This window comes from Panthera leo, chromosome C1 (assembly GCF_018350215.1).
Source record: "Panthera leo isolate Ple1 chromosome C1, P.leo_Ple1_pat1.1, whole genome shotgun sequence".
NCBI classification, from domain to species: domain Eukaryota; kingdom Metazoa; phylum Chordata; class Mammalia; order Carnivora; family Felidae; genus Panthera; species Panthera leo.
In genome coordinates, this window is record NC_056686.1 from 190,696,745 (window position 1) to 190,712,257 (window position 15,513).

General features: G+C 43.5%; 1 protein-coding gene across 2 annotated transcripts in view; it reads right to left on the reverse strand.

Annotated features, from left to right (window-relative positions):
- Window positions 1-15,513, reverse strand: part of CMKLR2 (chemerin chemokine-like receptor 2) — a 34,341-nt gene that overhangs the window by 5,934 nt on the left and 12,894 nt on the right. For both annotated transcript variants that reach the window (XM_042949887.1, XM_042949886.1), the window contains one exon: window positions 6,565-6,634. The gene's annotated coding sequence lies outside the window, so the exon portion shown is untranslated. The remainder of the gene's footprint in view (window positions 1-6,564; window positions 6,635-15,513) is intronic.

The following is a 15,513-nucleotide window of genomic DNA, read 5'->3' on the forward strand; positions in this document are numbered from 1 at the left end:
AATGCCATTACTGACCCTACTGGGCCAGAATGATCATAGGACCTGCTGAACGACACCAACCACCTCTGTTCCCAGTTCTCTTGGTGGAGGGGGGCAGCACCTTGCAAATGAGTGCCCTAGCTCGTCCGTTTCAGAATCCCTTCGAACAGAAAACCCTGAGGTTCACAGAGGTTCCCAATCTTCCAGAAAGCAGATGAGTTGACTGGACACAACGTCCAGTTAGTGCAAGCTGGAGAAAGATCTTCAAGAGTTGCTAAATGTTGCCCAGCTGACACCTTCACAGGAAATATAATCTAGGAATTCCCCTACAATTTAGAGCAGATGTTTTTGTGTGGTGATGATGGTGAGGGGTGTGGGTAGGATGGAGAAAAGAGAGAAGTAAGGCAGAGTTCAGCAACTGTCCCCCTGAGTCCTTGGACAGAGAGTTAACCCTTAAGGACGTATTCTTGTATAATTCTTTTTTTTTTTTAACGTTTATTTATTTTTGAGACAGAGAGAGACAGAGCATGAATGGGGGAGGGTCAGAGAGAGGGAGACACAGAATCTGAAACAGGCTCCAGGCTGTGAGCTGTCAGCACAGAGCCCGACGCGGGGTTCGAACTCACGGACCACGAGATCATGACCTGAGCCGAAGTCGGCCGCTTAACCGACTGAGCCACCCAGGCGCCCCAATCTTGTATAATTCTTATACCTTGCTGATATGTTGCTTTAGTTTATAGGCACCTCCGGACCTAATTAAGCTTCCAAATCTCACACCTACCCACCTATCTAGCAACTATATTAGTTTCATAGGGTTGACAAGACCAAGTGCTCTAAACTTAAAATCTTAAAATTTTAGGGGCGCCTGGCTAGCTCAGTCAGTTAAGTAGCCAACTCTAGATTTTGGCTCAAGTCATGATCTCACAGTTCGTGAGATCGAGCCCCGCAGCGGGCTCTGCACGGACAGTGCTGAGCCTGCTTGGGATTCTCTTTCTCCCTCTCTCTCTCTCTCTCTCTCTCTCTCTCTGCCCCTCCCATGCTCTCTCTCTCTGTCTCTTAAAATAACTAAATAAACTTAAAAAAAAATCTGAAAATGTTAAAACAAATTTTTTGTCTCACAATCTGGAAGCTGGAAGTCTGAAGTGAGGTGCAGGCAGGGTCGTTTCCTTCCTGAAGTGAGGGAGGTCTGTGAGGGAGAATCTTCCCTAGCTTCTGGTGGTTTGCTGGAAAACTTTGGCATTTCTTGGCTTGTACATGTGACACCCTAATATCTGCCTTCATCACCACATGGCGTTCTCCCTGTGTGAGTCTCTGTGTCCAAATTTCCCCCTTTTATAAGGCCACTGGTCATACCGGATTACGACCTACCCTAATGACCTCGTTTTAACTTGATGACCTCTGTAAACACCCTAATTCCAAATAAGATCACATTGTGAGATACTGGGGGTTAAGACGTCAACCTATCTTTTTGGGGCGGCCACAATTCAACCCATAACATTAACCTAGTGCTGGCAGCCACCATTTCTGAATTGTAATCACTCATTCATTCAGTACGTATTTAAAAAAAATTTTTTTAATGTTTATTTATTTTTGAGAGAGAGAGAGAGACAGAGACATGCAGACCATGAGCAGGGGAGGGGCAGAGAAAGAGGGAGACACAGTCTGAAGCAGGCTCCAGGCTCTGAGCTGTCAGCACAGAGCCCCATGTGGGGCTCGAACTCATGAACCACAAGATCATTTCAGTACGTATTTAGTAAGCGCCTCCATTTCTCAGGGACTATCCTAGTTAATTGTGCTTCCTCACTACATGAGACAATTACTTCCCTCTTAGTTTTTAGATTCTAGCAGAAGGGGATAGACAATAAAAAAGCAAATGACATGATGTGTTAAAAGGTGGTAAGGGCTGTAGAAAAAACTGGGGGGAAAAGAACAGAATAAAGGGAAAAGGTAAGGTGCTTTTAACTTTCAGTGGAGTGGACAGAGAAGGACTCTTTGAGAAGATGGCAACCACAAAAGATGGGGGGGGCACGGGGTAAGGGAGTTTGTTACGTGGATCTTGTAGGCGAGAGTGTTCCGGGCAGAGGGAACAGCCAGCGCAAAAGCCTACGGCAGAAGTGCCTCTGACACATTCCAGAAACAGTAAAGATGCCAGTAGAGCTAGAATAGGGTGAGCGAGGTGAGCAAGGGGAAGAGTAGAAGAAAGGAAGCAAGAAGGATGCGTGGGAGGTCAGATTGTGTAGACGGTTGAAGGCCGCTGAGGGACTCTGGCTTACACTCTAAGGGAAGTGGGACGCCATTGAAGGATTTTGAGCAGAGGTGAAATGTAATCTGTTTCTATTATCAAACAATCCCTCCTTCTGCTCTGCTGGGAACAGACTTTGGTGTGTGGTGGTGGCAGTGCGGCCAAGCGAATAATATAGAAGTAGCAAGACCAGTTAGAAGATTATTGCGAGACGCCCGGTCAGAGATAAGAGTGGATTGGATTAAGAGGAGAAAGGACTGGATTCCTTTTTTTTTTTTTTAAGCTTATTTATTTTGAGATCGAAAGAGAGGGGTGGGGGAGGGGCAGAGAGAGAAGGAGAGACAGAATCCCAGTCTCCACACTGTCAGCGCAGAGCCCACGGCAGGACTGAAACTCACGAACCACGAGACCATGACCTGAGCCAAAACCAAGAGTCGGAATCTTAACCGACTGAGCCACCCAGGTGTCCCGGGGCTGAATTCTATCTCTGTTTGGAAGCCAGAATCCATAGGTTCCTTGGTGGATCAGGTGTGAAAGAGGAGCGTCAAAAAGGACCCCCAGCTTTTAAGGGGCCCTCTGTCCCAGAGTCTAAGGCCTTCTACCACCCTTTGTTCCCTCTTCTCCTTGGCTGGGACATGGATCCAATGAGGAGATATCTTGTACCATGTGGATGAGGGAAACATGTTTTTTTCATAAGCTAGAAGAAGCTTGGGCCGTCAGATGACCTCAAGGAGCAGAGAGGCCCTACCTCTTCGGACTTCCTTTCTCTACGTGACTAAGTGAGAAAATATTTGCCCCGCTATTGTCTTGGGCTTCTGGTAAAGCAGCGGGGCCTGTATCCTAACTAACTTAGCTCCCCTAGACCTTGCCTTGAAGCACTGGGCTGGAGACCTAGCAGTGCCCACCTCCCATGAAGGGAGGCTGTAAGAAACCCTCAAGGAAGGAGCTACTCTTAGCAATGGTCATGGCTCCTGGAAACATACTGGCAGAGAGAAAGCAGGGAATCTTCCCTTAGCGACAGCAGAAAGAGGAAGAAGCTGCCTTTGTAAGGGGGGAGTCTCTCTTACCCAAAGCAGCATTTCCATTCCTCTTAATTTTTTTTTTTAACATTTATTTATTATTGAGAGACAGAGAGAGACAGACCGTAAGCAGGGGAGGGGCAGAAAGAGAGGGAGACACAGAATCCAAAGCAGGCTCAAGGCTCTGAGCTGTCAGCACAGAGCCTGCAGCAGGGCTCGAACTCGTGAACCGCGAGATCACGACCTGAGCCGATGTCGGACGCTTAACCGACTGAGCCACCCAGGCGCCCCTCCATTCCTCTTTAGATGAGAAATGTACTTTCTGATTTGCCATAGTCACCACCATTTCCAAATCATTCATTTATGATACTTTCAAGAATACTGTCAGCACTTGAATTTGTAATCTTTGCTTAACACTGTGCCCTGTATCTAGAAAGAAATAAAATGATTGCAAAATAAAACTGTACACATACGAGACAGAGTACAAATAAAGTATGGATAATGCAATCTCAAAATTACACCTGCAATCTCGGGGCACCTGGGTGGCTCAGTCGGTCAAGCATCTGACTTCGGCTGGGGTCGTGATCTCACGGTTTAGGAGTTCGAGCCCCACGTGGCGCTCTGTGCTGACAGCTCAGAGCCTGGAACCTGCTTCGGATTCTGTGTCCCCCTATCTCTCTCCCCCACCCCTTCTCGTGCTCTGTCTCTCTGTGTCTCTCAACAATAAATAAATGTTAAAAAAAAGTTTTTAAAAAAAAACAAAGAGCAAAAAGAGAGACAAAAAGAAAGCAGGAAAAAAATGTGTCCTCAATCTAATCATGTGGGTACGTGCACACACATAACACACATGTGTTTTGAGAAGTGATGGAAGGCTGGCAATCAGACTCAGTGGTGAAACTGGAGAAACATCGGGGCAATAGAAATGAGCCTTGCTGGGCAGTAACCAGAAATGGAGATGAATAGCAAGCGAATTAAGTCTTTGAACCCGGGCTTAAAGGAAACCCTGTCATTTATTACATAGGCAGAGGCAAACAGTCTTGGCTGGCAGTGACTTTCCACTGAGACCTCATATAGCTTTCTCAATTTGGAAATGCTTGGAACAGCACAATAAGAATGTCAAGATGAGACGTTCAGACTTGCCTGAAAAGAGGAAATAGCTACTGTATTTGTCTTAAACCATATGTGCTGCTGAAAGGCAAATAAATAACTGTGCCTGAGATAAAGACTAACAGATATACGTGACCGTAAAAGCTTCTGAGTAGCCACTTAACTAGGTGCCAGGCTACGCGGTGGGTGTGCATATATGCAGATCCATCAAGTCTGTTAGAAATGGGTGATAAATGCTCGGTGTGGAGCAAAGGTCAGAGGACTACCCCTGAAGTCTGTGGTTTGGTTTCCAAACAGTATGAAGAGCGATGTTTACCGCAGGGATTCGGATTCTGAGGGGACCCAAGTTATCACATTCCTGGGTTACATTTACCCAGATACTCAAGTGGCCAACGTCTGGTCCTGGAGCAGAGAACTGTATTTTTAATTAAATAAATTGGTCTCTGATCAATTCAGATTTAATAGATAGTAAAGTCTGAACTCTTTTCTGAACAAAGAGATTTCACTGCAAGAATCCTGGCAGAAAAGTGTGGTGATAAATGGTCTGTAAAACCCAGATGATTTGGGGGAAGGACATCTGGTAGAAATGTGTATCATTAAACTTTTAAATGTGGCTTTAAACTTTGAAACTTTTAACTGTGGCTTGGCGATAGAGGGAAACATTTTGTGTATCTACCTTGACAAAACAAAAGGATTCCTTCTGGCAGAACATTTGGTGAATGCAAGGGGGTTTAATTTAGTTCCACAGTGATGAGTTAGATGGATTTTTATGGACCATTGCAAAAATGTACACCTAACAGAATCTTAAGAGAATTTAGTCTCTAAACTCCTTTGAACAGAGAGAAGGATATGGTGTTGTTGATCTTTGTCTATGTGGATTGCCCGTGTAGGGTCCCCTAAAAACCTGGTAAAAAAGAATTGAAGAGCTGAATGTGTCTCCTTTGAAAACCTTGAGGGAACATGTATTTTGCTTCTGAATGAATGACAGAAATGAGTGGAACAGATCAATGGACACGACAGAGAAACTCCGGTGAAAACCACAGATCGGTGACCCAGCAAAACTTTATTTTTCAAGGGCTGTCTTCTTAGGGAAGAGAGATTTTTTCTGAAAAGCATATGTGTATGTGTGTGTCAGTTGGCGGGGGAGGGAGGGGAGCTGGGGGGAGTTATTTGGGAGCATTGCTCAGTATTTTCCACTAGCTATCAAATGTAAACTCTATACCACACCCCAGATTATACCCAAGATGTCTGACACCAGTAGAGTATTTTGCTACCCTTTGGATGAACAGTCTCTGCTTGGAAGATGTTGAAGTATGGCCAAGTTTTTTAAAGGCACCTGTTGATTGTTTAAGGGAAGCCAGGGAAGTTTAAATGGAAATTAAAGGCTGGGCGTGAGACTGATGGCTCCTGCTGTTTGGGAGGTGGTAGAATAGTGATTGCCACAGAGTTTCTCCCATCCCAAGCCCTGGCATGACACACACCCTAATAGAGAAGCATCTTGCCTATCTGTCGTTCCTATGTCGTTTGCTACTACTTAATGTCAGACATGAAGATAAATAACGATAGTCCTTGGCATACTAGGAGGCTGGGAGTATTTTGGTTTGGCTCAAAGAAGGGGAGTGTTCTGGTAATGAAGGCCTTTGAATGTCGTGCTTAAGTATTTGGATTTCATTCCATTGCCAGTTGGGAACGAACAAAAATGTGTGTAGCTGGGAATGACATCGCCAAAGCTTTGTTTTTGTAAGGATCATCCGGCAGCAGTTTGGGAGAGTGTTGCCACGATTGAAGACAAAGAGGGAAGGGCCTTAGGCATGAGAGTGAGAATAAAGATGAGGGAGACATCGTTTGAGAGACGTTCACTTCGGAAATTAATAGAAGCTTTCAGGAAGCCTAGCTAAACTGCGTATAACCTTCACAATAACTTTTTTATTCAGCTGGCATTAAGGTCAACCTCAGATAGAAGAGCCAACTAATTTTAGGCATACAGATGTCTTATTCACTTTTAAAGCCAGTGGGGTTGGGAGAGAGTTCTTCCTTTATGGGAAAAAAAAACACAAGTGAATTGAGTGGAAATGAAATGATACCTATTTCGTTCTGTTGGGATCAAGGTCTTTTCATAAAAGGCACTTGCCGGCTGACTAGAAGTGTAACCCCCACGCTTCACTTGGACAGTTGAAGAAGACGAAGCACATATTTGAAAAGTCAATGCCTACTTACGTTTCAGGTGTTTTAATGTTCCACCCAGAAGTTAATATCCAGATTTGTGCAATCCGTATGGCCCTGTGGACTGCGAGGAAACAGAGAATGGTTAACCTTGGGTCAGGGAGAAACTTTTAGGCTTAATTTCTTTGCAAGACTTTCAGCTAATTAACACACAGATATAATTTAAATATCCAGCAATAAGGGCACCTGGGCGGCTCAGTCGGTTGAGCATCCGACTCTTGATTTCCGCCCAGGTCAGGATCCCAGAGTCACGGGACTGAGTCCCACATTGGGCGCGGTGCATAGTGCCTGCTTGAGATTCTCTCTCTCTGCCCCGGCCCCGCTTACTCTTATGCTCTCTCTCTCTCGCAAAGAAGTTAATAAAGAAATAAATATCCAGCAATAAAGTGGTCTATGGGCTCTGGAATCAGAATGTCTGTTGTCAGATCCCAGTCCCATCTCTTCCTAGCTGTGGTATCTTAGACAAATCAGCGATTCCCTCAAAACCTCAGTTTCCTCATTTGACAAATGGGCATAGTAATAGCACTAACTCATAGGGTTACTGTGATAATCACAAAAGGAAGTCCTCAAAAGGTGGTTTGGCTCAGTACCTGGCACATTAAGCGTGTTCAGTAATTGTAGCTATGGATTATCACCAGTTCAGGACTAACCAGAGTGGGAAACTGGCTGGCTCCTGTGAGAAGGGCATTCGACTCCTGGGGCACCTGGGTGGCTCAGTCGGTTGAGTGTCCGACTTTGGCTCAGGTCATGACCTCGAGGTTCGTGGGTTTGAGCCCCGCATCAGGCTCTCTACTGTCAGCGCAGAGCCTGCTTCGGACCCTCTGTCCCCCTTTCTCTCTGCCCCTCCCCTGCTTGCACACTCTATCTCCCTCAAAAATAAACAAACATTTAAAAAAAGAAGAGCATTCGACTCTTGATCTCGGGGTCCTGAGTTGGAGCCCCATGTTGAGTGCAGAGATTACTTAAATAAATAAAACATTTAAAAAATATAAATAAATAAACAAACACTTGTTTTGTTTTGTGGGCTTCTTATTTTTCAAAATATTGAATCTGTATGGAGTTCACACATTGTTAGATTCCTCTTTTCTGAAGGTGTTTGAGTTGGGGGCTGCCATTATTATCCCCAAATCTGGCCAAGAGTGGTGAAAAAATAGAATACCATAGAGCATTATAGTCTTCTTACTTCTCTCGTTTATAAAGCTACTTATTTACCTCTGAATAAAGATATAGTCTAGGTCTTTTACATTTTTCTTTCTTTCTTTTTTTAATGTGAGCTCTATGCCCAACATGGGGCTCAAACTCATGACCCTGAGATCAAGAGTTGTGATCAAGACGTACATGCCCTACCAACTGAGCCAGCCAGGCACCCCAACATAGTCTAGGTCTTTATCTCACTTTTTTCCAAATTTTATTCAGAGTCTGGGAGAATCACCATCATCAATAATGTAATGTTTCAAAGCCTTAGTCACAGCAAAGAGAATTCCTCAAATCTGAAAAAGATTTTTCAAATCTTTGAAAAGGGATTTTTCAAGTAATTTTTTAGCAGAAGGAATATGGGTACTGAATTTGAAAACCTTGGGGCGCCTGGGTGGCTCAGTCGGTTAAGCGGCCGACTTCGGATCAGGTCATGATCTCGCGGTCCGTGAGTTCGAGCCCCGCGTAGGGCTCTGTGCTGACAGCTCAGAGCCTGGAGCCTGTTTCAGATTCTGTGTCTCCCTCTCTCTGACCCTCCCCCATTCATGCTCTGTCTCTCTCTGTCTCAAAAATAAATAAACATTAAAAAATAAAAAGAAAAAGAAAAAAAGAAAACCTTGATGGCACAGGACTTGTGTAACCTTATTTTTGTAAAGCATATGACTAGACCACTACTGGAGATCCGACTTTTCCCAGTTTTGGGATATTTTCATTCATATAAACAATCAACACCAAAGCTTTAATCCTTTTTTAGTGTCTCCCGGCAGTGTTATGTCTCCTGAAGAATGGATTTTAGAGCACCTCACAGAGTACATAACTTTTCATAAATAGATACCACCCATGGTTTAAATTCAGCAAAGTCTGGGCCACACAGTGGAAGTCTGCAGCTACCATACCTGTTTGCTATTCTATTTCATCATTAGTTGGCACTAAAGACATTTTGCTTCTCAATCACATATTGTCAATGACATTTACAGAATAGGGGCAATACTGGGTTTAGGGTGGAGACTGGGCAGCCATTGGATTCTTATTTTAATTTATATTAAGATATTTCCTTTGTGAAGGAAAAAGAAGGCTATTCTCCTGCAGGAGAAGGAACAAAAGTCAAGGGACTTGTAGAATAGACCGAAGTTGCAGCCATTTCACAAAACAATACTGTTTATCATTCAGAGAGGTAGTAAGTGAACTTGGTCTCGGAGGTGGAAGAGAAACTGGTTTTGGTTGCAACAGTAATGTTTTTTTCAACACGACGGCAAAAATGTGCGGGGTGGTGGGAAGGGCAATGGTGCTAGAACTTCCTCCCATTCATGGAAGATTATGCCTTACAATATATATTTATATAATGCCTGACAGTAGCTTTGCCTCCCCACCCCCCACCCCCCAAACTGGGAGGACGTAGGAGGGAGTGTGGGATAAAGTGTAGTCGTGGAAGATAAAATAAAGCCTAAGTTGAAAGTCTTTCCAGTCGGTCATTACCAAACAGTTGGGTGCCAGAATCATTATTTTGATGGTTTGGAGCCATTCGTCATGAACATTTAAAATTATTTCATGCTAATAACTGCAAAGCTGGCAACCTCAGCTCTCCACTTTGTCATGGTCAATCTGTATCAGGAGTAGTTTGTTGAGGTCGGCAAAACAGATTTTGAAAAGACCACCGGAGGGTGAAAGCCGTGTAAAAGGAAGGACCTAGGAGACCGAGGGCACCTGAAAAGTTACATCTTTGCTGGAATGGCTGGAGGAAACCAGTGAGAAGGGAAAACTGAAGGAGTCTGATAGCTGTCTTCACATACTTTAAGATGAGGAAAAAGTAAGACATTACTGTGTTTCTCATGTTGGAGCTAGGACAAAAAAATGTTGGCATAACAGCCAAGAAAATTTGGCTTAGTAGAAGCAAGAATTTATAGCTGTTCAAAACAGAGAATGTTAAAAAATCTACCAAACAGCAAATGGAGCAAACAGATACATCGCATTGGGTGGGCACTAAGGGGGCTCGGCACAGCCAGGCTGCTGGTTGGGGATGTTCCAGAAGGCACTGATGCACGCACAAAGAAGGGGTCTTTAACACCATTCTTTCTTTATTTAAAAAAAATTTTTTTTTGATGTTTATTTATTTTTGAAGGAGAGAGAGACAGAGTGTGAGGGGAGAGGGGCGGAGAGAGAGGGAGACATAGAATCTGAAGCAGGCTCCAGGCTCTGAGCTGTCAGCACAGAGCCCGACGCGGGGCTCGAACCCGTAAACCACAAGATCATGACCTGAGCCGAAGTCAGACACTCAACTGACTGAGCCACCCAGGCGCCCCCTTTTTTTAGTTTTTCAAATGTTTCTTTATTTATTGAGACAGAGAGAGCACAAGCAGGGGAGGGGCAGAGAGAGACAGAGACACAGAATCCAAAGCAGGCTCCAGGCTCTGAGCTGTTAGCACAGAGCCCAACATGGGGCTCAAACTCACGAGCTGTGAGATCATGACCCGAGCCGAAATCTGACACTCAACCGACTGAGCCACCCAGGCGCCCTACAGTCTGTTTCTTATTAAAACAAATGAGAGCCATTTACCTCAATACACTACTGTGGATAGTTTGTGATCTATCTCTGAACATCTGGATATCTCACTCTATAAATTAATTCAGGGACTCCTTTGCAACTTACAATTACAATAATACTTTACAATTATCCCACTTATGGGAATGTTTCCTTATCGTTTGTCCCCCTTGGTCCACCCAAAAGTTCAGATTGCATGGCACAGGGCCAAGATTAGGGTGAGGCAAGTGAGGCGGGGTCAGACAAGTGTAGGGCCAGATCCTGACTTCACTTAAAATTTTGGTATTTTGTTCAGAAGATTTTTTTTTTTTTTTTGCATTCATTTTGATTAATGCAGTTTTTGGTACTTTGTACAATTTTGCATCAGTTGACTCACCCTGGTGCTGGCCCTGCCATTTAAGTCCGCAGGTACTAAGTAGCCTGGTGTGTTGAAAGAGCACTGGAACTAAGGAGACACCAAGTCTTAGTTCTGTGTGTCGCCAGATGCAGGACTTTGGATGAGTCCCCTTCCCATTTGGGATCCCAGGCATCTCATCTAATTTTATTAAAAAAAAATTTTTTTTAAGTTTATTTAACCATTTGTGAGAAAAAGAGAGAGAGAGAGAGTGCTCAAGGGGCGCAGAGAGAGAGAGAGAGAGGAAGAGAGAATCCCAAGCAGGCTCTGCACTGGCAGCACGGAGCCTGACGTGGGGCTCAAACCCATAAATGGCGGGATCACGACCTGAGCTGAAACCAAGAGTCAGACGCTCAACTGACTGAGCCACCCAGGCGCCCCGGTGACATTTAATTGTAGACTTTTATGAGAAGCTGAAAGATGGCAAGACAGTGTATTCTAGGTCTTTTACTACTCCAAGTAGCACCGAATCTGGTGCTTTGCACAGAGTGGGCATTCGAAAAGTGTCTTCTAATAAATGTGGGGGTTTTTTGTTGCACACGGAAACGAAATTATAGACCAATTTCCAAAACGAAAAGTCCACACAAATTAAAAACATTCTGCAAATAAAAATCAAGCCTCCCCAAACAAGAATATTATCCGTCTTTCATTCTTCCCATAAAAAAAAAAAAAAGGAATTTGAAATCATTGCTCTTTGATTTATTTAATTATGGCAAATTCTTATTGCTTCTTTTTTTTTTTTTTTTTCTGGGAAATATTCTATTCAAATATTTCAGGTCTTTAGTGAAGCAGACTTGTGTAATCATCCAGCCCTCAGGGATTTCTTTCCATCTAAAGATACTAGTACCACCCTAATGAGTCAGATTTTATAAAATGTAACATCTGGGAGAAAAAAATTATAAACATGCAACCGTACCCAAAACAGCTGGAGAGCTGCAGGAGAAATAGAATCTCCACTTCCTAACTAGTTCTTCCTGCCTAAGTTTGCATAGCTAGAAGGTAAGGAGAGAAAGCATTTACATTTTCTCCTTTTCTTTCCTTGACTAAGAAAGAAAGAGAAAAAGAAGGAAGGAGAAAAGGAAGGAAGGAAAGAAGGAAGGAAGGAGGAAGGAGGGAGAGAAGGAAGGAAGGAGAGAAGGAAGAGAGGGTAGAAGGAAGGAATAAGAGAGGAAGGAAGGAAGCAATAGATTGCAGTTCAGTGGTAAAACTTATGACTGTATTTTAAGAGCTTTCCCTTGTTCTTGGCTCATTTTATAATTGGCATCTTTTCCGTTTACTTAACGCTCTAGAGCGGTAGAAAAGAGAGAGGAAAGAACCACTTCTGAGGCCTCTTAACTACATTATTTTTGTAAATTGGTCCCGGACCCAGTAACTATACAGTAAAAGAATTTGAATTTATTTAGTATCTTTCTTTCATATTTGATAGGACTCATGCTGACCCAGAAACAGAGGTGTAGTACTTGAGGAAAAGAAATGGGGTCTTGTGAAGGTCATTAAGCATGGTGGCTCATGAGAAAGAATGGACGTATGTATATATCCACTGTTCCTACTGCTCAGTACTTTGGATAACTCAAAAGCCAAGGGTTTCATAGGTACTCAAATCAGCACCTATCCAAGTAACATAATATATCTTCATTGAAATATAACACAAGCAGTTAATCTCCTGGCAAGGAACTTGGAAGGAACTCACTAACAAAACACTTGATATAATAATAATAATAATAAAAAATTTAAATTCTACTTTTAGAACAGGTTCTTGTATCTTTTCTGTTCATCACAGATTTTCTCTAACAAGACAAAGTCAGACAAACTATTTTAAGCCTAAAGTCCAACTATCAAAAATTATTAAAAGCAGAAAAGACACGGCAATTTTAAATTCATCTTTTTTTCCCTAATTTAATCCTAGTTAACATATAGTGTAATTATGGTTTCAGGAGTAGAATTTAGTGATTCATCACTTACATATAACACCCAGTGCTCATCTTAACAGGTGCCCTCCTTAATGCCCATCACCCATTTAGCTCCTCCCCCTACCCATCTCCCATTTACCCCCTCCCCCTTCCCAACACCCCTCCAGCAACCCTCAATTAGTTCTCTGTATCTGAGTCTCTTATGGTTTGCCTTCCTCTCTGTTTTCATCTTATTTTTTCTTCCCTTCCCCTATGTTCATCTGTTGTGTTTCTTTTTTTTTTTTTTTTTTTAATTTTTTTTAATGTTTTTATTTATTTTTGAGACAGAGAGAGACAGAGCATGAATGGGGGAGGGGCAGAGAGAGAGGGAGACACAGAATCGGAAGCAGGCTCAGGCTCTGAGCCATCAGCCCAGAGCCCGACGCGGGGCTCGAACTCACGGACTGCGAGATCGTGACCTGAGCTGAAGTCGGATGCTTAACCGACTGAGCCACCCAGGCGCCCCACATCTGTTGTGTTTCTTAAATTCCACATATGAGTGAAATCATACGGCATTTGTCTTTCTCTGACTGCTACATTCATCTTCAAAACCGCCATACAGAATCACATTAACAGTAATCATAGATAGCTTGAGTTGAAGACACTTTAGTTTTGTCTCCATTAAGATAATAAAATTTTGAAGGTTCTGAAAAGAGATATCCAGAATGGCCTTTCTATTACTTCTCAAAAATCAAATTCCACCATACACACCTGGAAAATGAGACCATAAGGCAGTGTCCAGAATGTTCGTTAGAAATTATCTCTCTTCTCTCACTTCAGAATTCACTTGTTAAGCAACACCCACGTTGAACTTTATGTCAGTTACTGTACAAAGCAAATCATCTTCTCTGACAGGTTTTCCTAGCTGGTAATGTGCTTAGGTAGCAGTTACGGGCCCTGAAGTTTTTTCCTAAGATGGATCTGGTAAGCCTACATCAAAGAGATACAGAAGATGGACTAATGGCTTTTGCAGGGCTTTTTTAAAAAATATACTTTTTTTTAAAAGTTTATTTTTATTTAATTTGAGAGAGAGATAGAGAGCAAGTGGGGGAGAGGCAGAGACAGGGAGACAGAATCCCAAGCAGGCTCTGCGCTGACAGCTCAATGCAGGGCTTAAACTCACAAACCGTGAGATCATGACCTGAGCCGAAGTCAATGGTCGGGCGCTTAACCACCTGAGCCACCCGGGTGCCTTCTTATCACCCAAGAGAAGGGAGTCGATGTAGCCCACCTGGGCAAGGTCCCACTCAACCACCTCCACTCACATTTCCACAGTGTGTGGCACTCGCCAAAGGCATGGAGACTAGTGTCCTGGGGCAACGGGTTCCAACATTTAGACGTGCTAAATTTCTGCACCAACACAAGATTTCTCCTTGACCGTGAGCTCAATGTGAATCAAGAAAGGGATGTGACTGAGGCGCCTGGGTGGCTCAGTCGGTTAAGCGGCCGACTTCAGCTCAGGTCACGATCTCGCGGTCCGTGAGTTCGAGCCCCGCGTCGGGCTCTGGCCTGATGGCTCAGAGCCTGGAGCCTGCTTCTGATTCTGTGTCTCCCTCTCTCTCTGCCCCTCCCCCGTTCATGCTCTGTCTCTCTCTGTCTCAAAAATAAATAAAACGTTAAAAGAAAAAAGGGACGTGACTGCTTAAAAAAAAAAGAAAGAAAGAAGAAAAACAAACAAACAAAAACCCCTGTGATTTTGCCCTCGAGCTGTTTTAATAGAATTGAGGGAGAGTTTGTCCAACTCTGCTTGAACTGGTCAGGTTGCACCCGGGGTTGTTGTATTCTTTTCTGAGAATTACAGTTTAAGAGGAACAATGGTAAACTGGAGCATGTCCAGAAAAGAGAGAACAGGATGGAGGGAAAGCTTAAAACTGTATCATGTTGAGGAACACTGAATGAATTGGTGGAAGCTATTTATTCTGGAAAAGAAAGAACAGGATAACCTTTTTTTAATTTATTTTTTTAGTAATCTCTGCACCCAACATGGGGCTCGAACTCACGACCCCAAGATCAAGAGTGGCATGCTCTTCTGACTGAGCCAGCCAAGCGCCCCTGGGTAGGATCACTTTTTCAAGCGGGTCAAGGTCTGGTATGCAGATGAGGGAAATTTATCTGGCTGGAGAGCAAAACTAAGGACATGAGAGAAAAAGATATTTGAGCTCAACAGAAGGCAAACTTTCTGAAGACTATAGTGGTTAAAAATTGGCATTTATTCATTTAAAAAATATTTCTCAAAAAAAATTATTTTTTAATGTTTATTTTGATTTATTTTGAGTGAAAGAGAGAGAGGCAGAGAGAGAGGGAGAGAGGGCCCAAACAGGCTCCGTGCTGTCAGCACAGAGCCCAACGCAGGGCTCGATCTCACCAACTGTGAGATCCTGACCTGAGCCGAAGTCAAGAGTCAGACGCTTAATTAAACCGACTGAGCCACCCAGGCGCCCTTTATCAGAAAACATTTTTTAAAATATTTATTGAGCATCTGCTATGTGTTGTGGGCCCTGAAGAAAGAGTAGTGACTGGTGGTGAACAGAACCCGTGGAGCTTTCATACTAGTACAGAACTGGGTCAGATGATGGCACATTTCTCATACTTGGAGATGTTTAATGAGGCAACCACAAACTGAGGATTTTGTGGGAGGACACCAGGAATTCAGTGTGACTGGGCTTGATGACGTCTAAAGTCCCGCCAACCCTGAAACTCTCTGTTTGGGTTACTCTAACGTCGTACCGGATACAGTTCGATGGCTCTCCTGGCCATTGGTCAGAATGTACAGTTCTGATTCTGTGGGTTAGCGGTAATTTCCCAATCAATGAATATATGCCGTGCTGCCTTCACTAAGTATTCTTGGAGGGGTGGGGTGGCATGAA